At 40.3% G+C, this 25771-nt stretch overlaps 1 protein-coding gene across 2 annotated transcripts in view; it reads left to right on the top strand.

Annotated features, from left to right (window-relative positions):
- Positions 1 to 25771, top strand: part of P2RY8 (P2Y receptor family member 8) — a 30669-nt gene that overhangs the window by 691 nt on the left and 4207 nt on the right. The window contains exon 2 of one of the 2 annotated variants that reach the window (XM_058018540.1): positions 2840 to 2925. The gene's annotated coding sequence lies outside the window, so the exon portion shown is untranslated. Of the gene's footprint in view, positions 1 to 2839; positions 2926 to 2986; positions 3056 to 25771 lie in introns of those variants that run through there. The other variant, XM_058018541.1, reaches the window with a different exon arrangement.

The raw sequence follows: 25771 nt of genomic DNA, 5'->3' as shown, positions 1-25771 counted from the left end.
GCATAAAAGCTGAAATCAGACAGACAGGCACCAGAAGAAAGTCCCACAACAGAGTGCACTTTAGCACATGGCATTTGTTGTTTCTTAATAGACAAGCAGAGGGATTATTTGTGTGAAAACCTTTTTGTTTTGTTTAATAGTTCAAAAACGAGCATAAAATAGTCATCTGTGGGGAAGTTATTGTAATAATATGCTGTCATTGTGTCACCATACAGAAAGGGAAATTGTACATGCCATGCTGATCCCTGAGTAAAATCATACACTGGTATGGCATTTGTGGGTTTTTTTAAAGACTCAGGGGTTTTTTTGCATTTGCAGGTTTTTAAGTCTTTGCTTGTTATCAGTTTTAATGTTTGGATATTGACTCCTTGAATGTTTGGTTTAAACGCTTTCTGCATTTTATGCCTAGTAGTCAGGCGAATCTAGTTAGGACTTTTAGCAGCATTGGTTTGATTCAGACACAAAATTTCCATCCCTGTTGGGACTTAATTCGTAAATAATTTCCACTTTACTTGTGAAACTGCTGATAGAGTAGCAATTGGACCTCTGTAATGAATTTCACGCTCAACAGACCCAATGATCCACATGAAGTTTTGTCACTGCGTCTACAGATGGGGACTTAATATGAATCTCAGCTGGTGCCAGACTTGTGCCCTGGTTTTTGCAGCTGCCCTGTGCAGGCAATCTGATCAAGAGCCCCAGTCTTCCCTTGCGAACAGCTGTGTCAGTTTAGAAACAACCAGAGAGCATGTCACCCTTCTGCTAGGGAAGAGGCTATGGCAGGGGTAGAAGCACTTGCATCAGCCTGAGTCTTAGTTTGAACATCAGTGCTAAGGAATTTGCTCTTCCTTAGGGGTCTGTATGGCCTTAGTTGGTAAATTCTTGCAGCCTGTGCCATAGTTTGCTGAAGGAAAGGTGGCTGAGGTGTGCCTACAGTTCTGCAGTCACATTTCCCAGTTACTGAATAGGTATGGCTCAAGGGAAAGTGCTCAGCAGCTTTGTGTGGGAAGAGCAAAGAGAACCCAGGCATCCCCTGCCACCAGCCAGCATCTTACTCACTGCTTGTGTGTTCACCTTCTGTCTTACAGCGTGGGTTTGGGTTCAACTCAGATGCATCTGCCCATACAGATAATTAGGCTTTCACTGATGACTGTTAGTGCAGAAAAGGCCAGCTCAGGTGATTTGAAATGTTTGCTCTCGGTGCCCTCTTTCAGCATCAGTGTCTTTGTTTGATGTGGGAGAAGGGTGCACTCCTCTGTCGGAGGGTGCAGTATGTTATGTGCAGTGGTTACGTGTAACAGCACTGAAAACAAACAAACAGCAGAACGGTGATTCATTGTATGGCAGCTTTGGTCTGCCACAGTAACTGCTGTTCTGGTCAAGCAGCAAGAAGGGAGAAACCCAGACACAACCCAGCCACAACAACTTGTTTTGTGGTAGACTCCCCTGTCCTGCTCAAAAATGAAGGGACAACAAGACTGTGTCACCACGCGTCTAAAATACGTGCTGGTGTTGTGCACTTGTATGGCCACTTACAAACTTCACATTTGCACAGTTTCCAGATAAAAAGTCATTTTGAAACAGAAGTTCAGGGGGGTTTGCTGCTGAGAATTAATGTTTGCAAAGCTTTCAGTTGGACAGAAGGGAGGTTTCCTTATCAGGCATATTTATTGACACTGGTTCCATGCTCTTTACAGCATGAAAAAGGAGCTTGAAAATGTAGCTCTCCTCTGAAAAATGACATTGCAGAAATGCATTACAGTATGGACCTTGACTACTGCCTCCAGAATTCCTGGATGAAATGAGCTGTATTTATAATTAAATGTCTGTGGGATTGTTGTTTTGGCTTGATTAGTCTTACTGACAGCTCTCAAATGGGAAAGTCAAGCTGGTGTTCCTCTTGGGCTTACTATTTATAGACAGGAAATCTGAGAGGGACTCAGCCTGAGAGTTAAGGTTGTTACTTAAAATAGGTTTTAAACGGGTAATATAATCCAATTTTTGTCAAAATTTCGTTGCTAATCAATCAGAAATATCCCACACAATTAATTTTCTGCATCTTTGAACCAAGTAATGTCAGTTTGATCCAGTATCTTTTCCTGTATTTTGATTGGAAGCCTTCTGTCCTTACCAAAATTTTCCATTGTTAATCTTATTTTTCAGTGTTGATGAATATTTAACTAAAGCTAAATATGAGAGAAAGAGAGAGAAAAATCTGTGCATGCTTCATGCAACAGCTCAATAATTAAATACTGGGTTTTAGCTGTCATTGATATCCTAACAGAGAGATTCTCTATTTTTGCACAAGACCAATGAGGGTCCAAGAGTTGTTCAGGTTGGAGCCAAGGATCTGTAAGTTTGGTCAACAAGAGCTGCACATTTTTGTCACATTTTCACACTACTGCATGAAAAATTCAGGCTCAGCAGCTGGGGAATTGAAAATCCTTGCTTGCCCAACTGCTGACTAAATCTTGAAATAAGAACAGAAATTACACCTTGCTATGGTCATGAAGAAGCAGCTAGGGCTACTTACTGTGATATACCCTGCACCTGATTCACTTCTGCGCAAAGGAGAAGAGAAAATAGCAGGCCAACAACTATGAGCTCTTTTATCTTCTCTTCATCTTCAGATGTCTATATTTTGAAGCATTAGTAGTCCTGCACAGGTATGTTTTACAGCTAGTGAACCATATTTTTAAGGCTGTGAAAGAAAATAGAAAATATTATCAGTGCTTGTCACTATCACTATTTGTAATTATCTTTAGATATGTCCTCTTCTTTTTTTTTTTTTTTTCTTTTTTTTTCCCTTAAAAGATTTCTTGTTTGTTCCTTTCTGCAGATCTTACTCATAGAGGAAATCTCATCTGCTGCAGCACGGAAACATCAGCAGTGAGATGGCGAGACAAATTCCTTAGGGAGCTGCTTGTAAGTCTGGGCAACATTTAAGATGAAAAGTTTTGCATTTTCTTTGGCAGGATGTTGCATGCAGAGTTTAGCTGTATGAGGCAATTGCTGAGGCAATAAGGGAATATTCAGGAACACAAGCTTTGAGTAGGTGAGTAAGCACAAAGGCAGAAATAATCTTGCTAGGATTTTTTTCTTTCTTCCCTGCCCCCTCACCTTCTAAAAGCATGATTGGTCTTTGAGACTCACTAAATCATGAACAATTGAAATCCTGGTCTCCAGAATCCTGGATACACTGAATAGACCCCACTTTGAGGGTACAATCACACAGCAGTCGAAAGCTGTGAGAAAAAGCCTTTTGTACTTTTGTTGCTTCACCTCGAGACAGTCAAGCAGTGCAGGGATCAAAGGGAAATCCCCCTGGAACACAGGCAGTGGTGAGAGATAGGGTGGGAAACTGTGGATAAGTCAGCAGTGAAATGGTGAGGATGAGACCAAAGAAAGGAAAACTGATAGTACAAACTTGGGGTAGATGAGGACAGAGGGTGGGATCTGGAGAGCAGTTAACAGGAGGAAGAGAGACTTTGGGTTACATGCTGATCATGATCAAAGTGGATTTGTAGAGTACAGCAAGGTGTGATTCTTTCAGGTCTTTCCCCCAAACACTCTGGAGAAACCCCTGAAATATCCAGGTCTCAGAAACATGGAAGCAAATCTTGGAGGCAGCACAGGTGTGTCTGCACCCTCTAGTGGGCTACAGAAAATTATTTTACCCAGCAGAAAATTATATTACACAGAATATGCTTTTACCCAGCAGTTACTTTCCACTTAATTTGCTAGGACCAGTCATATCCTGATGTTTAGCATATTTGACACACATGTAATAACTGTTTTCAGCCTCTATAACATGATGGCTGCATCCAAACTTCTTTTTCTGGGATGGTCTTTTGTCTGTCATAGCTCCTGAACTATACAAGAAGTTGATTGTGGCTCAGAGTTGTTTGAGGCAGCATTAGCTGATGTGAAACAAAACCATGTCAGAACTGTAACAGCCCAGCAGTTGAATTTTGTGATCTGAGCACTGTTTTGACAGTGTTAAATTTACTAATATTTACATGCTTTGCATGTAGTAAAATCTTCCTTGTGCAGGTTGTATACTCCTTAGAGTCCTAAGGGTAAATATTACAGAATAATAATTCAGCACAAAAAAAATCAATGAACAACCTGTTTAGGGGGAGACCATTTCCTGTCTCATTGCTCAGCTCTCATCTACTTGCTGCTGGAGGACATGTTCTGACTGAGATGTAGAACTACAGGAAAAAGCAAAGCAGCTTTGTGATTTTAGTGACTGTGTAATGCTCTGGGAAATATGATTCTGCCACTAATTCTGCCTGGGAGTAGATGCTGATAAAAGCTTTTGTGATGGTCACAAAAAGGTCACCTTTTTAAGAAAAGGATACATGTGAAATGCCTGAAGTGGAGCTAGGATGGAACTTCAGAGCTTCAGCTCTGAACAGGGAAAATTCTGATGCAGCCTCTCACTTCTGGGGGATTATACCATAGTAGTTGCTTCTTATAACACAAGATAGCAATATTTAAGATACTTAGAAAAATAGAGAAGATACCCATTAGCAATTATAAGAACAAATGGATTTTTGCAGGACTGAGAAAGCTGGTCTGGTGCCACCAAGGAGAACGCTTAAAGAAAGTCAGTGAAGCACTTTCTTCTTTACATATGCAGGTACTTGCTTTTAAAAAGGTCAAAGAGTAGGAAATAGTGTAACTCCTCCTCTAGAGCATGCTCCTAGGAGAAAGAGTGTGCACATTCAACTTTGTTCTTTGGAAAGTATTTAAAGTCTTATCCACCTCCCTCCTAGGTAGTATGCTAAACCTATGGACTGGGCAGAATTGCACCCAACCAGTAGAAGCTGGAGCAGCAAGCAAAAGAGGATAAAAGAGGTCAGAAGCCTGAAATACCATCCAGCTGGAAGGCTAAAGACTTATCTCTGGTCTTGTCTTCAGAGACAGTTTCACAGTAATCACTGGATAACTCCAAAGACCAAACTAAAGCTAGATTCCAGGCCATGTGCACTTACTTGATGGCTGCCTTTAGAATCTCTTGCCCTCCTTCATGGTGTTTTCATCTTTTCCTGAGTTGTTGTGTTAATAATTTTTTAGTGTGCATCTCTGATGTGAAAGATGGGTGGTAACCAGAAGCTTTGTGGCTAAAGCAATCTCCAGCTCAGATAATCTAACTCCCATGGTCAGACTTGGAGGGCAGCTTAAGGCATCTATTTGCTGAAATTAGCCACTGCATTATTGTTCAGACAGGGAAGGGAAGCATTTTTCTTCTATCAACCATCTTAAAAAATTGTAGTAAATTATATTTGGGGCCCAGAAAGAGAAGGCAACAGAGAATTTTAACAAAAGGAACTTTGGCAAAGAGGTTCAAGGTCTCCCTGTATTTTCCCTGTGAGAGTATGATGTGTGAGAATTACTATTTTTACCCCCAAATTTTCATGTTTTTATGGCTTATTCTCTGTCCTCACCGGATGATCTATATGTGTGGCATGTGAAGTGTGCTGACTTAACACTGTTCCTTATAATTTTTCTAACTATTTCAGATCCCATTCTGACACACCAAAGCCTTCACTGGTGCCTTCATCCTTCCACCCATGTGATGCTTATCTTACAGAGCTTGAAATACTGTTTCAAATCTGGTTTCAAGGGGTTAAGCTTTCAGAAACAGGCACCAACTCTGAGTTCCTAATTTTCAAATGCTTATTAAAAGATAACTGGGTCTGACTTGCAGAGGGTATTGAGTACTCACAAATCCAGGTATGGTCAATAGAAATGTGGTTTTGAAACAGTAACATTTTATTTAATGCCAAATGCTCTTAGAAATCAGGTCCTGCTCCTAGAAATCAGGCCCTTCATTCCTCACATTCCTCTTTGCAATATGGGGTTAAATAATACTTATATTAGAGGAAGGCTGCAAATAAGAAATTTGTAGGTGTTTCTGAAGCACTTTGATGCTATAACACTGGATGTCATAAAAATGCCCAAAAATAGTTTATTCAGTATTTAGGACAAGAATTTGAACGGTGCATTTTACATAGGGCATAGCGTCATTTCTTGACCAATCCGAAGATAAATTTTTCTGATAGGGTCTTTGGAAAATTGCTGGGAAGGCATTGGTTCAACAGAAATCAAGTGGAAAAAGACAAGCTTAAACATGTCTATTTTCAAGCTTGTGACCTGTAGAGTTTCTTGGCAACTGATTGAGTTCAGTTAGAGACAGAGAATCTTGGCTGATTTCCTGTCTTCAGCCTGTTGACTTACACCACTTCACTAGTAGGATCATTCAGCTAAAAAGCAACCAGGAGAACCTGCTGGTGAAATTCTGGCTCTCAAGATCTTCAGCTGTTTATTTATTCAGGCTGCCAGAACAGTAACCTTCCTGAGATGAATGGGCATTGTGAGCATATCAACATGGAAGGAAAAGACACGACATTTTCATAAGGGACTTCTCTTCCCCTCAGTCACGTCTCTGCAAAGCTGCTGATCTCAGTTACACAGTGTTTAAACCCTCAGTGCACAGATCAGAGCTGCTGGGGTCTTTACAAGTACATAGTCAAAAAGTTTGCAACCTATCTGTGACTGCAGCTAACAGAAGCTTGCTGCTAGCGCATGAATGTGAGACTGAGTTAAACCAGGAGCAAGATAAACACTGCCTTGCACATTGCATACATCTCCTTATCAGCCTGATTTGTGACCTAAATCTGTATATCCCTGTCACAGAAAATCACTGGAACCCAGTCTTTCACATGAAGATGTGCCTTCCTGGTCACCCATTTTTCCCATGGGGCATAAATATGTCTTTAATACCTCTAAGAGGATGAAGAATGAAGCTTCCTGTTAGGTGTCTGGCTTTTGCAAGCTCAGCAATTCTCAGCACTGCAGATACATAATCTTAAAATCTTTATCCAGTGTTGATGGATAAAATAGCCTCACAAACTCATCACTGAGGTTTTTCATGGTGAAATGCATGTTAAATGTTTGACATTTAAAACCATATACACTCGTGAAAAAAATTTTTGAGCTTTTTAAATTAAATGTTTTCTACCAACACCTCTTTGAGAAACAGGACATGGCACAGTTTTACGTGTTATAGTAAGCTGATAGGTTTGCTCAACTCACGTGTCTGTTCTGCTAAAGTTTGTGGGTTGAGTACATAATTATCCCCTCATGAGAGGGGAAGAGATCAGAGCCAGAATCTATATCATTAACAATTATGATTGATCTACCCTATCTTGGAGTAGATCAATCATACTACTTGGAGTATGATTTGGAGATGTTTACACTGAGTGTGGTAGATTCTCATCACTTTCCAGTTTTTGTTGCTGCAGTACTGCAAAAAACAACTGCAAACTCTCCCAGCATGCCTGGGAATCACTTTGTTAAATGTGGAGCACCAGCATGTGGAAAGACTTTTGCTGTGTCAGTTAGCAGGGAAGAGCAGAGAGAGAAAGGAATCAATCATATTAGAGAAAAATCAGTTCCTTTGGTTGCGCCTGTTTTTCTGACTGTCTTCAACTTGTGTTTGGGACTACTGTAGTCATGAGTGTAGAAGGAAAAAGAGGTGGTCAGAAACAGAATCCTTTAGGTTGGAGAAGACCCTCAAAGTCATCAAGTCCAACCCTTTAACCCAGCACTGCCAAGTCTGCCACTAAGCCATGTCCTGAAGTGTCACATCCACACATCTTTTAATTACCTCCAGGAATGGTGACTCCATCATTTCCCTGTTTCAATGCCTGTTCCAATGCCTGGCAACCCTTTCTGTGAAGGAATTTTCCTATTATTCAGTCTAAATCTCCCCTGGGTTTACAGGCCAACCTGAGTCCATTTCCTTTTTTCCTACAGTTGTTACTTGGGAGAAGAGAGGAACCCCCACCCAGCTCCAACCTCCTTTCAGGTGCTTGTAGAGAGTGATAAGGTCTCCTCTTTCCTTCAGACTCAACATGCCCAGCACCCCCAGCTGTTCTTGTGCTCCATTGTCCGTCTCTGTACATTCTCCAGCACCTCAATGTCTTTCTTGCTGTAAAAGGGCCACAAAACTGAAAATCTTTGCCATCTTCAAAAGTGCACGTGGTCACCTGGAGATTTGACTTTCTCAAGTTTGAAATAAAAACTTCAGTGTTGCAGCTTGCCATTGCCAACGATTTTGTTGTTCACACTAATGTGCTACAGGAGCTGTAAATTCTCCCCTGCCCATACCTGCGACAGCAAAGTAAAAAAGTTCACACTCTCCATGTATCATCAGCTTAAACTTTTCTAGTAAATCCAAAGAAATTGAATAGGGTTATGTTCACAAAGAACCGGCCAGAAATTTAAAGTGTGCCAAGTATTAGAAATAAAGCCATGCTTACATATTAAAGATATTTTGGTGTCCAGCTATGGGCCCAAGAGGACTGAATGCTAGATGCTTTCACTTCCTTCAATGGAAGATAAATATATGGTTCATTCATAAACTAGGTCTGTCACATGTTGGGTCAAGCAGGATTTGGTGTAGGATTTGCAGGCTGATATTTGTATCCACAAGAAATACTTTGTCTTCTATTCTGAGCTGCATTTTTCTTGTTCTGACCCCAGACCGAAAAAAGGGCTGAGTGAAAGGCATTTTGAACAGTTAGGATGAGACAATGATACTGCCTTGCAAGGGGAGATAACACCAACACGTGTGGATTCACTGGCTCTGGAAACAGTAGAAAACACTGGTCTGTTTTCTTACTATGACTTACAGTGAAATAATATGTAATGAATATTATCCTTATTGCCATTGCACACATCTGCAAACTTCTCCTGAGTTATTATGGCCATTACACACAGAAAACCATAATCAGGGAAAGGAGCTAAAAAAAATTAGGTGGAATTATAATGTCTGAATTATAATGTCTGAATTCCAGGCTTTCATCCAGCCAATTCACATTTTTGAGAAAAAAGAGAGAGGAGAAATATAGGCTCATATATATAGGCCAAAGATCCTTTTCAAACAAAGCTGGACAGCAGCTGGGCTCAGTGGCTCTCTGGGTTTTATTTACATTCTTGTTTCTATGCTAAGGATTAAGTGAAAAAATGTGTGATACCTATTCTGGCTGACAGTTGCCCAGGTCATTCCCATCTGGATGGTCCTGTATTACATCCTTCCCCTACAGATGAGGCTACATGCTCACCCACAGGCTTCATTTGTCTGGTAAGAAAGTATACTGAAATATCAGAGTGTTTCACTTCTAAGTCCAAGCAGCCCAGTTGGTTTCTATGAATAGCATTCATTGACTGACTCAGAGAAAGAATTGCCTGGCCCAGCATCTCAGTGAAGGTTCTCTCTGTTATCTCCAGTGTGCTCCACTGAGCCCTAGCCCTCAGCTTCCATTTCTGCAGCCCAGTGTCACTGTGCCCCTTCACTTTCTTCTGGGAGGGAGACAATAGGTTCAGGCTGAGCTTTCTGCATAGACATTATTGTCTCAGTGCTCTCCTCCTCCTCCAGAGAAATGTGCTGTAGAGACTTGTGGGGGCTTATTTCCTTTTTTCAGATCTGAGCCAAAGCTTAAGTCTCTTGATGTGTTGCCATCAAAGGCATCAAAGATAAATAACTCACAGTAGTGCTGGTAAATAAATATCTTGCAGACTGTTACTCACTGCCTTATTGTTTCATGCACAGAGTTAAATGAGATTATATAGAGGCAGAAGGTTAAGCTTGCAGTAATTAAACTTCTAAATACTTTTGAACATCAAAATGAAATGTTTTCAATTTTATCTATTTATTTTGTATTTATTTTATTCACATTTATTTCACTTATGAAATTAATTAATCCTAAACCATCCTTAATCTAAATCCTTTCCACAACAACTCACAGTGGTGAGAAATTATGTCAGATTTTGGCAAGGCCCTACATACAGACAATTGCAAATGACAGCACTTTTTTGAATACATCTGCAACATGTCTTATGCATTAATTTTTTTATATGTTAGGGCAACAAAGATTGTGTTGCTGCTGAATCACACTGTCGATCATGAAGTATAACAAGAGTATTTCCCCAGTGAAGAAACAGCAAAATATAGTACAATTTTTTAAAAGCCAACAGAGCATTCTCAGATCAGAATTACAGAGTATGTAAATGCTCTTTGCAAATCAGTTTGTATATATCTTTTTGACACTGACAGTCTCGGTGTCCTTTGTGGTAAACATCACAAAGGGTTTTAATGTGCTTGTTCTGTTTAATATACTTTTAATTCACTCATTCTTAAATTAAATAACTAGATAGAAAAAAATTGTGCTACTCTACACTGAAATGGGTTAGAAACCAGCCTCTCTTCTCCTTATTAGAAATAATCCCTTCACTTCATGTTTTGGTCTGGTGGGTAAGAAAACTGCTTGTTTTTTTGGCTAAAAGTGTGGTGTTTCCAATTCTGAACTTCTCATTGCAGTTTCCACTAGTTATGAATACCCACATCCCCAGGAAAAAAAAATAAAAACACCTAGTTTGGGGCTCTTCTGTGTTGTTTATACACCGTTTAAAATGTTATCAAGTATTTCTTAACCTTTCTCTTTGCTTAAAAGCAGATTGTTTCAACCACTACTTCCTTATTTCTCCTCCCTTCCTCTTAACTCTTTAATAGAGGATCTCTACATGTGCTTTTCTTCTTCATTTCCAGTCTATGAATAAATTGATCTGTGCATCCCGCCAACCAACTGGGATTATGAAAGCCAAGCAAACTTTAGGGTAGCTTTTTGTCAGAACAGCAAGATAGAGTTTAAGAGTTTGCTGGGAGTGGGGGGAGAGGTGGTGTCAGTCTTTCACCACTGGAAAACTTGTCGTTTTCCCATTCATCCTTCTGACAGTTTTATTTTGACAGCCTGCATCACAGATAGCATCGTATTGTCACCACACAATGCTGAAAATGACTTGATCATCTGCTGCTTTCCTCAAACCTTGTCCTTCACAGTGATGCACCCCCATAGGCACTGATAGGAGTTGGTCATGCCAGCAATGACAGAATGTCACAAGAGATGGCTGAGGTCTCGTGCTGGCACAAGAAGGTGTGTGTGATCTTCTCCATGTATGTCCTTGTTCTGTTAATAAAACACTGGGTTGGTCTTTGCTCTGAGGCCAGCCTGAGCCTTGTTGCAGCTCCATGAGCACAGCTTTCATTCTCACTGGAGTCCTTTTCTCTGGCCTGGCTTCCTAGGTATTTCCCTGTGTAATTGCCACTCTTGGCAGAACATGGAGTCAGTGTAAGTATGGGATCTTTCTACTGCTCTTCTCCCATTCCAGCCAGGAAGAGGGAATGTGTAAAGGATCTTAGCAAGGTGTAGAGCAAGTAGATACCTATACCCCTGTAGGCTGAAGCTCATCATCATGACATCATCCATCTAAACAATGCAGGAAGTCAGGAATTTTTGTTCAGCTGGAAACAACTCTACTTCACCCCTGTCTGTCACAGGGGGAAAAGATACATGAACACTCAGCCAGGTGATTTGCAGTGAAAGCATCACACACACCTACCAAACTCACCCTCACACACTTCCACAAGCACCTTATTTCTGCCTGGGGAGTGGTGCAAAAACGTGCAGTTGAGCTAGGTAGCTTTTCTATGCTGAATGTCTTTCCTAGTCTGCTGGGACAGGATATCCGTTCGCAAAGAGTTTAGCAAGACATTTTAACTCCATGATCTAGAAGACTGATTGAGTGGCAGTACATTCTGGAAGATCCGCCAGTGTTCTTGAACTAGAGAAATGCAATTGGCACTGCAATAAAAGCAGAAAAAGGAAGTATTTTTATTTGACTGCCTCTGATTCTTACAATAGAGGATGAGGACCGTCCATCCACTGTGGCACTATGCTCACCAATGGATGATTTAGGTAGGAGCATAAGAGATTCTTCTGCAAAAGGAGCATAATCCCAGGAAGCAGAGCAAAGCAAATGTGCATTTGTGACTCACATTATATGCCTAGCATCAGGCCTCTGCTGTTCATGTGCCTGACCTACTTGCTGGGATCCACTGAAACCCAACACTGAAGGAGAAAATTTCCATCACAGGTGGAATTTCCAATTTCTGATGTTTATTCTAGCACTGAAAAAGGCTTTAGGAACCTAAATACTCTTTTGTTGTCACTCAGTGCTGAATCTCAAGACTGAGGTCTTCAGCTGCTCAGCTTTTGCTAAAGGTGCTATTATAAAAACTATGAATCCCAAGCATTAAGTTCTCGGAAGCCCATATATCCTAATACCCAGCTCAGGCTGCAGGCCTGGAATCACAGTTGTTGAGTGGGAGGAAGACTGTTCCTTGTGCTGCATCAGTTTGGGAACCTAGTAAACCATAAACTGCCAAAACACTTATTGGACTTCATCCTCCATGGGATACAGAAGGAAGCAAGATGTCAATGCCATGTGCCCTTTAGTGCTGTGGATACTTAGGGCACTCCCTACAGACTATGGATGTTTACCTGGCCTAATTAGAGACAAGCTTTCTTGCAGAAATGCATTAATCATAATGTTATTTATCTACAAGTTCTCTTTACTCCTGCAGCTGAATTTGTTCCAGGTTGCATGCTAGAGAGGAGAAGACATCCAAAATGCAGTTCCTATTTCAATGTAATTTATATATTTTCTGTGAATCAACTAACAGAAAATCCTATTGCTTGATGGGGGGGTGGGGGGAGTAGATTTAAATCTCCTCACTCTGATGAGAGAAATAAATTCATATCTCCCACTTCCCCATTGTGTGATATTAAGGAAGTGTGAATAGTACTCTTTTGGCTGGTATGGATACTTCTGGGTTTTATGAGATAAGACAGAGGCAAACATCTCACTGCAGCAGAAATTTCAGGGGTAATGCATGGTTTCATCTAGAGATATCCTTAAAATCCTCCACAAAGGGTGTGGAGGGTTTCACACACTTCCTCTGAAGCTTTCTCAAAGACTAAGGTGTTTCTGTCTAGCTTTCTTGCCGCTCAGTGTCCTGATTTTCTGTATTTCATGGTAAAATGCCTAATAATGAGCTGATGAGGTGGGGACAGGGCCATGGAAACTCATCATCTCAGACAGGGCCATGGAAACTCCTTGGCAGGCAGGTGTAAAAACTTACATTTCTACAACCCAAGGCAGAGTAGGTATGGATGGTGGTGCACTGGGCTCTCTCTGTGGGTTTAGATTCTGTCTTAACTCCTCTATGTACTTGCTGCTCTCCTGTGTCTCTCTTTTTCTTTTTTTCTTTTTTTCTTTTTTTTTTTTTTTTTTTTTTTTTTTTTTTTTTTTGTGATTGAGCAAATCTAGCCACAATCTCTTTTTACACCCAGTTTCTAAAGAAATTCTTTTTCCTGGTTTTCAGCTTTTTCAGCTGAACTGTTGCTTCAGTAGTAACAAGAACGAGACATCAGAAATCCAGTAAACAAAATAATACATTGATTCTATAATATGAGGCATTCAGTCATTTGAGAACCAGAGAATCTTACAGTACCCTGCATTTTATGGAGATTTTTCCTCTTAGAATATTATTATATTATTATAATTCATGCAAAAAAAAATCCACTAGCTCTAAAGAAATACTTATTTTATTTTGATAATTGATTTAGGAAGTCTCATTATATCATCAGTTAAAGTTCAAGGAAGTGCTCAATTTCAAAAGCCACTTTAAATGTTCTCCTTACAATTCTTGTAGCATTTTCAAAGCAAGACACTAATATGCCTTGAGACATCAGCAGCAAGGTAACTGAGTTGTGCAAAAAATATTAGTGTTATTTAAAGAAAAAATTATATGAGATTAGGAAAGTGACTTTTCAGAAGGCATTGAGCAAGTGAGAGAGAGCACTGGAATTTAAGATGTTCTCCTATCATCCCCAAGAACACACCTACAGTCTTGCCAACTCTTGCCAATCCAGTCAGCCCTCAGAAGAGACATGATTCTTAATCATCTACCTCTCGAAATTGCAAGGAGGTTTTTTCACAAAGAGATGCAAAGAAGCCATTAACATTTTCATCTCCTTATTGACATGGCTCTCTGCAGGAACGATAATGAGGAAGCTCACTGTGAGTGCTGCCTTCGGTCCACTTCATCCCAGCACTTTAGAAGGGGTTTTAGAGTGCCACATCACTTTACACAGTTCAGTAAGGAGGCTCCCGACTCTAATCTAGAAATTCATATTGCTTTGGATATTGTGGCATTGTGGGAAGGCCACTGACATACTGGTCAAAGTATTGTTACTACATTCTCATTGACGGTTTTGGCAGGAGACAAACTCTGTTGCTTGTGTTTGCTTTTGCAGAAGCATACAGGTAAACTAGTCAGGAATGCCACTGCTAAGGACTGATTCATAAAATATTTGGATGCCTTCTGAGGACTTAAGGCAAAATTAGTTTATCTTCCAAATATTGCTTTGCATCAGGTGTGTAAAGAAATGGGGGAAAAAAACCCAGAAAAAACTATATTAATATAAATGGCAATGGCAAGGAGTTGGCATGTGATGCGACCTAAAAATAGGGGACTTATATAAACACTTGTTCAGACTAAAAAGTACTCTGTCTTGTGATTGATGTGACCATTTCAAAATATTTCCTGTTGTGATTGTATAACCTTTAAAAGAAAGGATAAGTTTGAGCTGGTGAATGGCTAGGTCTTCTCTTTCTGCTGGTCTTGGTAAAGGGATTTCTTTAACATTACAGAAGCAAGTAAACAAAACTAAAAGACAAGCCTTGAGGGGTTTGTGTAGGTTAGTTTACATCATGCTGTAACAGAATGCTCTAAAAATTATCAACCTACACAGGACAAACACAAGTAACTTTTATATGTAGTTAATAGTACATCTAAGAAGCATCTGTAGATATGGTGTGGGAGTGAAGGGAGGGCTGAACTGAGGAAACTGCTTTTGAAAGTTGTTTTTTTGTGTGTGCAATTTTTTTAAAAGAATTTCAGAGAATGGAAAGAGGAACTTACACTGAGAAGCTAGACCCAACTTGTCAAAAACTTTCCTCACAGCGTGTGGTGAAACATCTTTTATCACTGCACTCTTATCTTTAGTGTGTTGGCACTATGGTTTGCTCACCTGCACGGACAGATGGATGGATGGGGCTAGAAGGGATTCTGAGAATTTATTTTGTTTTTCCAGGCTCTTTTTATGAAAATTTAATGCACAGCCTTTATTAAACCACAATCCTCAAGAAAATGGATCTATTTTAAAGCTTAAAACTCCTTTCCTTTTCTTTCTCTCTCTTTATCTGTATATTTGTATGATGATTAGGCAATATAAGAGAAAGAAACACACAGAGAAGAAGAAATGAAACAAAAGTTGCTCTCCTGAAAAGTATTGCATTTAGGCTTTTATAAAAGTCTTTCTCAGATGTTGAAATAAAAAGTACTCAGGTCTGTTTCTTTCAGTTCCCTGAAAAAGCTTCCAAACACTGGCATTTTCCTTCATTTGCTTGCCAAACCACATTAAACCCTGCCACAGTGCTCAGTGCCTGTCACAAGCACGGGTGACTTCATGTGTCATGCCCCACCAGGCTCCCCTCTGCTGAGCTGATGCCGCACAGAGATGCTGGCTGGATGCCACGTGCACATGCAGAAAGTGGGGGGCCAAGGTCCCAGGGGACTTCAGCAGGGCTGGGGAGAACATGGAGTCTCGGCAGCTCTGTGGGAAAACCCCATGAGGGCTCTGAGCCCCTGAACTTCTCAAGAGCAAGCATGAGCAACGAGTCCCAGAGCAGAGCTGGGAACTAAGCAATAGTAAAAAATAGATAACCTCCACTGTTCTCAGAAAGAGAAGTGAGAAAGTAGTTGGCACTGATGTTTCTTTGCTGTGAGCTGGGGAGCAGGCTGCATTTTCAAAAGGCCTATCCTGTCTCTACTCCCAGGTAGCTGAGGGCATCCTTGGAGTTTCAGAAGAGAAGGTGGCTGCTGTGGTGGCTGGGATCACACCTCAGCCACTGCCAAAGCATCACGGGTGTGCCAGCAAAGGAGCTTCCAGCAGCAATTCTCCTTCACGATCTGTGGCACCACAACAGAGTGAAAAAGAGAACCAAAACCTTCTGATAGGGAAGCCCTCATGAGAGTACAGGTTTCAAGATTGCCATTTGCTAAAAATTCTCAGTTAAAGAGTTCAAGTTGTAGAAATTTATCTGCAATAGTCTATAGGCCAAAGCTCTTTGGTGCCTCAACTGGGAAGGGGAAACCCCAGGTGAGCGCTCCTGCTGCTGTGGACACTCAGAATGGCCAAGGCCTAAGCTGAAAGCTGCTAATCCTCATCTTGTGAGGACCTCCTCACTGGGTCTTGAACAGCTAATTTCCACAAGGAATTATATTTGATGTGCCTGAAGACACACATTGCCAGAGTGCATTTTCCTTGTTTGGTTAGGGGTACTTGAAAGGTTTTGTTATTTCCATATTGTTTGCTCTCACAGCTGATTTTTCTATCCCAAGCACATTGCTACCACACTTACCATCCTTGTCATGTGATTAATGATGCAGTCCTCCAGTCACAGCCTTCAGCCCATGGAAATTCTGACTTCTGCAACAATCCTGAAGCAACATGGCCCATTTTGGCAGCGCTGTATCAGTGTGCGCCTTGGCCATACCATTCCTAACAGTCACTTTCTGTCATCAGACTTCTCAGATACCTAAATTAGGTCAGATTCCCAGCTGAAAACCAGGGCAATCAGCCTCAGCATATTTTTACACTTTTCATTTAACTGGTTTTTTATGCATCTGGGTTTTTTTGTGGCTCACTGTTTTATGTGGTGTGCTTCACACACTTCACACGTAGCAAGTGTTTGTCTGGTTCCTTCCTGGACTTTATTAACACCTTTTCCTGTCATTTTTACTAAGATTGCAGAGGATTTAATAACATTCCCACCACTAAATATGTGTCATCCTGAACTGTACACTTTTCTGTGCCACTTGACTCTCTCTTATTTTTAGTTTAAAAGTTATAACATTAATTTTCAGTAACAGAAATTGCCCCATTTTAGTTTAGGTCAAACCATATTTTCTTGATGGCACCATCTGCACCAAACATTTCCTTTATTCTTAAGTGCATCTATATCATTTTTCTATGCATCTGCTTTCAAGTTACACACTGAAAGTTCAGGAATGTGGTAATATTTCAGAGCACATCACTTAGAGATCTCTAGGGCTCTTAACAGCCCAAATTTTGTCTCCAAATAACTCTCTCCTAGTGCTCTAGTGTTATATGTATCTTATTGAAGCATAACTGTACCAGTCATCAAAATTGCCTTAGAGCAGAGTCTAGCTGGGGTGTTTGATGCTGATACAGAACTGGGAGGAGTTTGATGGTGATACAGAACTGTGAGGAGTGGCTGATAACACCAGGGTGCTGAGCTGTCAGCCTGCAAGACCTGGATGGCTCCCCACACAAACCAGGTGCAGAACACTTGACTTCTGCCTGTGATTATTTCATAGGAATAATTCATTATAATAATGCATATTCCTGACTATTGTTGGGGCACTTACATGCTTCTCCAAGCAATAAGAGTATGTTACACAAGGATAGAATCCAATTTCTCTCTTATTTATGTGTTTAAGTTAACTAAGTGCGAAGAGGGTGGGAGAGAAGACAAACCCTGAATACCATGGCACTTGCGGCCAGGCTCAGCTGAAAAGTTGAACTTTGACTTCCTATCTCACCTGTACTTGAGGATATCAAGAGGAATGAAGCAGATGTGGTTTCAGGGTGCTATTCCTGTTGTAGCTATTTGTACTAGTGTGGTCACAAAGATACTGGACTAAAGGCGAAGCTTTTCTCAGAAATATTTTTTCCTTCTTTTTTCCCCATTTTATAATCTCTGCTTCTTGTAAGTAACCAGTCATACCTCTAACTGGTATCAGATTTCCAAGCTGAGGAGAAGTCAAGAAAAAAAGTGTTAAGTCACAAAGAAGGTAATAATTATGTTGACTCTTTGCTCTTTCTTTTGTGCATATATGATGCTGCTTTTAAAACTAGGTCATATCTGCTCCTGTAGTCTGTTGTTTCTGAGGCCCCTGTTACCTGTGCACTTTGCCTTTGGGCAGATGAGCTCTGCACTCTTCAGGCACTTGTGAGTCCATGTTGTGCCCTGTGCCAGCCACAAGCAGCACAGCTGCAGTTATTGATACTCAACGTAAGCTGTGAGCTTTTGCAGAGAAGCCAATTTTCAGTTCTTTCCACATGTGAACAAAGTGATTTTGCACAAGCTGGAAAACAATGATCTTGCTTCTACCTATGAAGCAAAGAGCTCCGAGGTGCTGTGCATACAACGCACAGAGCTGCCTCAGACTTCTCTGTGAGCTGCATGAATGCCAGACCTACAGGACTGCTCTGAGAGAAATGCTTCCTGGTCATGCCGTTGGGCCTCCAGAGATTATAGATCATGATTAAAAGTCAGAATCAGCCATGACTGTAGCTTGAATACTATTGAATGGTGATGATAATTTCTTTAAAAAATGAAGAAACTTTCTCTAGCAGAGAACCACAACTATTTATATGTGACCATATACACGAGCAACTGAACGTCACTTTGGAAAAATACAGCTCATCTGTAGCTCAGTAGTACAATTCAGGGTTCACATTTTGATCTGTGACAATAAGCAGTAAAAGAAACTGGGCAAATGAAAGAGTTGCAACAGTGCAAGGTTCCTCACGGAGACGACCTGAGGCGCGCCCCAACCACCAGTCCCTTCAGGCCAGCTGGAAAGGAAGCATTGTCCAAAGTCCTAGGGAATAAGCTCACCTTTCCCACTGCCTTGGATTGCCTCCTAGCCCTTTGTCAGCCCAGGCACACATTTCTGCCTGAAATATATGCGGTCACCTATTTTCAGTGGGTATGGACAAGAGGTACAGGAGAATGGCTGAATGCAATATCAGTTCCAGTCATACCAAAGTGCTCCAGCAGCCTGGTTTTGTATCAAAGCCTTCCAGTAAGATGTGCAGCTTGACAGGAAGCGAGGCTCATTCTTTCCGTATATCTAGCTCCTCTTACCCTTTCGGGAGCAGAGAATAAGATATGCAAGAAGCTGCACAGTGCACATCAGTTTAGCTCCTACAGAGCTCCGGTCTCAAATTTTTCAGCCAAGACTGTTTTCACTAGCACTGATGGGAGAATCACTCCAAACTGACATGAAAATCAGGAGAACATCCAGTCTGCAGGAGTTCACTGCCACAACATTGCAGAAGGCACCTGGGGGGAGAGCAGTGGTCAGTCCGTTCCATGGCCTGCCAGTAAGGGCTAAATGTTATGTGCTGAGCAAGTACTGCAGCAGGAGCAGAAGAAAAAATAATTTTTATTCTGAATCCTGAAGTAATGTAAAACTGACTGTAGGCTTTGACACACACAGGTGGAAGAAGATGATTCAGGTAAACAATGCATTTGATCCTGTTCTGTGCCAATTTATTTTCACACAAAAGCTGACCTGGTCATTTAAAACTAGAAGCTAGGTGATCCAAATGTGAAAGGGGTCAATTATGTTTTAGTGAACTAGCTCAGATTCTGACAGATTCCAGGCAACTGTGGGTGTCCAGGAAATCAGGATCTGAATCAACAGGATGTTTAAAACAGGCTGGAATCAGCTTCAAACACCTGCATTTACTGTGGAAGTGACTACGTATGCAAATACTGCAGTCACTGGAGATCTGCCCAGTACAGTAAACACTTTCCAACTCACCCTAAAATAGATACTTAGATTTCTATGGATGATAAATCCATAACTGTAGCAAAGACCAGGCAGGAAAGGCCACCTATACACAAATCCTGCTGTGGAAAGACTTTTGCCTATTCATATAGATCTTAATTAATAGGAGGAACAACTATTCATCCTGTGTTTTTACCAGTCACCAGTTTTTATGGATCCAGTACTTTTAGGACACATCTATTTATTCAGGGGGTAGAAAAATGAATCTGCTGAGACCAACTAGTCTCAGTGGAAGCAGTGGAAAAAGGCCCATCTGAAGGCAGCTTACACTCTCAAACAAGTTATTTGATACACCCCTGCAAATATTACTTACAATTTCTGGCCCAAAAATGTTATATGGCTGTTCGAATTACTCTACATTGTTTGCTCAAAACATTTCCCAAATATCACACCAAATTATTCTTTCAGGTACTGCTGCAAAAATTCGTGGCCTGTCCTATTTATGGGCTCAGTCATAAGTGAAATCATTTAACAGCTACAGACTGTCATATCCTTACTGTAAATATGAAAAAAAACCCCATAATCTGAGGTTCTTTTCTTTTTTTTTCTTTTTTTTTTTTTCAATTTTTATCTCTAAAGATAATCTTCAAGAGCACACAGCAACTGTACCTCAATTCCTTTGTGGACTGATCAGGAGAGGAAATACTTGAAGAGAGCTTCACAGAAAAGAGAGGTGAAAAGATAGAAAGTAGAGATTTCAAACAGAAAATATATACATACATATATTTGTGTATAGCATAAAAGCATATGTGCTTTTAAATGTGTATACTTATATATATTTGTTTGCTGCAAAATGCCAGTTTGAGCACACAGATTCAGTGTAAGACCACCAAGTTTCTGAGGATTGAGGGATTCTCTGTTAGGAATCTGTCGTATTTTCTACCACAACTGCCTTGTGCCAATAACTGTTAAATTCTTTTCCTGGAATTTGAGGTCGGAAGGGAAATGATTGATTACACTCTTTCCTCTGACTCTCACAACAGCTCCGTGAGGCAATTACTTGTAGAGGGAAGTAGTTGATGACCAGAAGTCATTGTCTGTCAATCCTGGATACAGTCAATATTTAAAACTTAAAGTTATAAAGGAAACCAGTTCATGAGTTATTTAAATTTCAACTAGGCAAACTTCAGGCAATTTCATCAAAGTTCTACCAGAACATGTGTCTTCATCTTGCCATAAGTCAAGGCCAAGGTACCTGCAGGAGTGCCCTCTGGCACAGGATAACTCCACACCGTGCAGGATGTCTGCCAGAGGAGTTAAAGGGGGGTTTACAAGCTGATTGTTCATGGCCCTGAACCATCTGACAAACTCTGTGGCGCGTTTAAGTGAAGGGTCCTTGCCAGGAATCAGCAGTTTTGGGAACTGCTTGCATGGCTCTTCCTCCCTGTGCAAGATAGCATGGTTTCGCCCAGAGGAAAGTTACCTTGTGCTGTTGGGAAATACGAGTGTGCATATGGGCAGTGATCACAGAGGCCTCTATGTCCTACAGAATGAATGCTTGAGCTGATATGTTGAACTTTTCTGTTGCATTTGCTTTGCTAATCTTTTTTAAAATATCAGTCTTCAAAAAAGCTTTTAAAAGTTTTAAAAGTCTGCTTATGTAGGAAAGATCAACATTTATATAATATTCTAGCTATTAGCCCCTAAATTGGAACCTCTTCAAATCCACTTTAGGATACTTACTCTTACTGAAATTTAAACCAGCCTACAAAATTTATCAGTAGTTACACAACTTGGGTTTCAACTGACCTAAGGTTTTGTGCACAACATTTTTATAGGCTTACTTGTGCACTGGTAAAAAAACCTGCAAACTGATTTATTTTGTAATCTAAGTAGCACTTGAACTGTAAAATCATACTTCAGATGCTGAGAGGTTTTTGTCAATACTGGCTCACAGACTTACTATTTCCAAGAACCTTACTACTGCAGAAATAAAGTTTTTTAAAGACCACATTGATGAGTTTCGCTCTGAGCCAGCTCATAGACACAGATGACAGTGGCTGTGTTCATGCAAATCTTACCTAAATTAGGGTGAATGTTGCTAACACCAGCAGAGAATCCTGAACTTGCTGATTTATACTTCGAAAAGGTGAAGGTTTAAGTGAATTAAAATCAGCACAACTGCATAGTCCAGGACAGACACAGGAAATTTGAAAGTAGATATATACATTTAATTTTACTACTTAGCTAGTTCTGAAGATTCGGTGCAGCATTTGCTTGTGGAGTTTCTTTGCCTCTCATCTGTATTTTTTAAATTTCGTGGAAACAAATTTTTGGTTCAATCTTGGAAAGTGCCTGCTTTTACTCTGTCAGGCTGGAGAACAGAAGCACTCCCTAGTAGGCAGAAATGACAGCATTATTTTTATTCACTTTTGAATAAAGCAGTTTTTCTCTAGAATGATACAGCTAACAAGCTCTTACAGGTATGCACCCCTCTACTACATGAAAGCTGGTAATGTTTCTATATTTTCTTGCTGAAAAAAGAGAGGGGTTTTTACCTCTCAATGTGAAATCCTTGTGGAGAGAAGACACTCTTGTTTTACCTTGCCCTGATGGTTTGAGGTCAGAGCTATAACCACCATAGGGTTTACTTTGACTGTGTGTACTAAGATAAAGACTGACATTTGTGTCTGAAAGAGTTTTTCATTAATATAATGAGTATAGCTTAACTTTTTCATTGTAAAATATATGCCAGCTTTTGCAGTGAAGGTATACATATGGTTTACTTATGTCCTTTATCTAAGTGATCGTCAGTGAAAAATAAGAAATAAAGACCAGGGTTTTTTAAAAGCTAAATGGCATGGAAGGTCAGGAATATCATAGCTAGTTCGACATCTTCAGTTTTCTTTTCTCTGCTCAGTAATTCTGAGTGCACAGAGGGTAGAAGTGTCATTTCCCAAATGTATTTCTTCTTAAAAGAAGGGAAGCTAAAACATCAAATACTGCCTTTGTGATAACATAACTAAGGCTTGGCAACAGTTTCTGACCTTTGTGATAATGATACTCAGAACAGAACAATAGGAAAACAAATCAGCTAAAAGAACAAGGAAGCCCGAATACAAAGAAATTTCTTAGAAGACTTAGGTTCACATCTCCACTGAGTGAACCAAACTCTTGGCTTTTAGAGATGTAGAGATGTAACACTGCCAGCTAAAATTTGCATGAAAGTTTATTGCAAGGGTGAGAAAGAACCATCAGTACAAAACCTGCAGCCCCTTCCGGTAAGGCCCATGTTGTGTTTAGGAAACATTCAGACAGCGATGGACTCATTTGCATTGCTCAGTTTGCTGAACTTGAACATTTGCAGAAGTGTTTCTCTGAATCGCATGAATGGTGCTTTAGGAACTGTACTTGAGATGTGTTATAAAAGGGCAATTTTTCTTCTTGTTCTTCACATTAAAACCCCTTACTTTATTGAAATATCGAAGTGTTTGTCACTTTTCCCACAGCTCAAGATAATCGACTCTTGGCTCTTTACCTTCCTGACGCCTTCTTCTCACACTCAGTCTTCAATAGGAATTAAGCATTTGTTTTATGGGCTTTTACTCATCTCAGTAGTTATTCACACAGTCCAGGAGGGGTTGAAAACCCAGCAGGAACACTCCATACTGAGAACCCCCAAGTTGTCTCTAGTTTTATCTACCATTAGGTAGACATTAACTATCCTAACCCTTTATCTCTTGTTACTGCTTTGTAATCAAACTGAGTAAGCAAAAAATAATGTCAAATTAAAACATAGTAAAAAGTGGTCTTTTAAGAAAAAACAAAATGCATTCTTCAGCTACACTTGCATTGATGAAAAACTATTAACAGGGTTTTTCTAAGTGCTTGCAATAAAATCTGTGCTTTCACTTTGCTTCATTCTAAATCTATTTGCAATTGAGTTGAAATTGCATTTCAGCTTGTCTTACCTGTAATCTCAAACATGCCATCCTGCATTCTTCAGCTAGAAGGGTGTCTTTCTACAAGTGTAACAATATCAAAGACTTTATGAAATAAGAACTTTTTTCCCTTATGCAATAGTGCTTTGGCAGGTAGTGCACCAAAAATTATGAAACACAATGAGTTTTGAAAGGCTTTCTACTGCAGGGTATATTTTAAGAGGTATTTTCCATCTCAAATCACAAAGCAAATCTCAATTTTTTTATAAATCGGCAATTTTCATTTTGACTTCACTCAAGGGCTTTTCAGTCTTTTTCACAGGTGTGCTTGAAACTGAGAACAGGAAGATAATAGATGTAAGAGAGAAATCACATCAGCTTAATTTAGCAGTTCTCTAAAAATAGAGACATCTCTACTCTTCCTCCTTCACAGCAAAGAAGCAACACATCTCTTGCGATTTTTTTACTGTTTGATTTTCAGTGCAACCTTAAATGTTTTATTTATCAACTTTTGAAGGGAATGAAATCCCTATTCCTATCAGAAAAGCATTAAGCAGCTGTCACCTTAGCTTATGGTTGCAGCTTGGATGAAAACATGATGCCACTGAATTTCCAAGTGAGTTTTCTGTGCAGAGTGCCACGAGCCAGTGAGTACAAAGAATAGCAAAAAAAAATCCTACATGGATTTAGTGAGCATTACTCCAGAGGCTTAGTACTTAATATGAGACTAATATACATCCATCTACTAAATGTTTCAGAAATCAGGCAAGCAGAAAAGCTTAACATTTCTCCTTCTATGTCACAAGCTTGAGGACTGATGTAAATGTCTCTAAGACTGGATCATGTCACTTGAAGAATCCTTTTTTAGTTTTTGTTTCAGTATGTCCATTGGTCTGTCTTATTTTAAATATAGATCTCCCCAAATAAAAGAAAAAGCATGTATTTCTAACATGGAAATTTATGTAACAGAATTATATTTTGAAAAATTATGCGTACGAAACGATAGCTTAGAGTGTATGTTTTAAAATCCATGCAAGCTTCACCGATTTGAATTCTGTTGTAAAGCTGTAGTTGGATGGAAAAAGCTCATAAAATGAAAGAGGAGTCTAATTTTAAACCTCTAAAGAGGGATTCTTTTCTCTCTTGATGTATTACATTTACAAATCAAACCACAAGAGACAGACAGAGGCTGTGGGTGCAGTGGGGGAAGGACACAGTTGCCCTGAACCAGATGAAAATGTAAACACAGCCTTAACTAAACCCCAGCAGACGCAGGAATGGGAGTGGTACATTGTGGTTCCAGCAGCTTAACCTGCTGTGGTAGTTTCAGTCTAGCCAGCAGCCAAACCCCACACAGTCACTTGCTCACCTCCCCCACTAGGCAGGATTGCAGAGAGATTTGAAAGGGTAAAAGGAAGAAAAATTGTGGGTTGAGAAAAAGACAATTTAATAAGAAAAACAAAAGCCATGCACACAAGCAAAGCAAAACAAGGAATTAATTCACCGTTTCCCATGGGCTGACAGGTGTTCAGCCATCTCCAGAAAAGCAGGGCCCCATCACATGCAAGGCTGACTTGGGAAGACAATCACCATCACTGCAAATGGTCCCCCTTCCTCCTTCTTCCCTCTACTTTATATGCAGGTAATGGAATATCCCTTTGGTCAATTTGGGCTACCTGTCTGTGTCTCCTCCCAGCCTCATGTACCCCCAACCTCCTTGCCAGCAAGGCACTACAAAAAGCAATGTGGTGGCTCTGTGTAAGCCCTGCACAGCAATAACAAAAGTATCTCTCTATTGTCAACTCTGTGTTCAGCACAAATCCAAAAAATAGTCTCATACCAGCCACTGTGAAGAAAATTGGCTCTATTCCAGCCAAACTCCACACACCTGGGCATTTAAAAAGCAAATCATTACAAGTGAGGGTGACTCAGAGCAGGAATTTCTTCTAGTCCAGGCTTTCCTGACAAGGAATTCAGGATTAGTGTCAGAGAATCTGGCAAAAGGAAAGATGAAATAGGGAGGAGGATATTCTGTACTCCACATTTCCTCAACACATTTCCTCGAGAGGCTATCTGCCCTCATGAATGACCTGCAACATCAGTCTTGTGTGCTTTGCATGCTCCCTTCTCCCCTGCAGAAGACTCTAAAGGAACCACCCATCATCCTTCTGCTCATTGTGACGGACATCTGCATTACTAAAAACAATGTCAAGGAGACATACCATTTTTGGAAAGCTCTTGTAGG

This window comes from Melospiza georgiana, chromosome 2, assembly GCF_028018845.1.
Source record: "Melospiza georgiana isolate bMelGeo1 chromosome 2, bMelGeo1.pri, whole genome shotgun sequence".
Classification (NCBI taxonomy): domain Eukaryota; kingdom Metazoa; phylum Chordata; class Aves; order Passeriformes; family Passerellidae; genus Melospiza; species Melospiza georgiana.
Note: the sequence above shows the minus strand (reverse complement) of the source record. Positions and strands in the feature narration are given on the sequence as shown.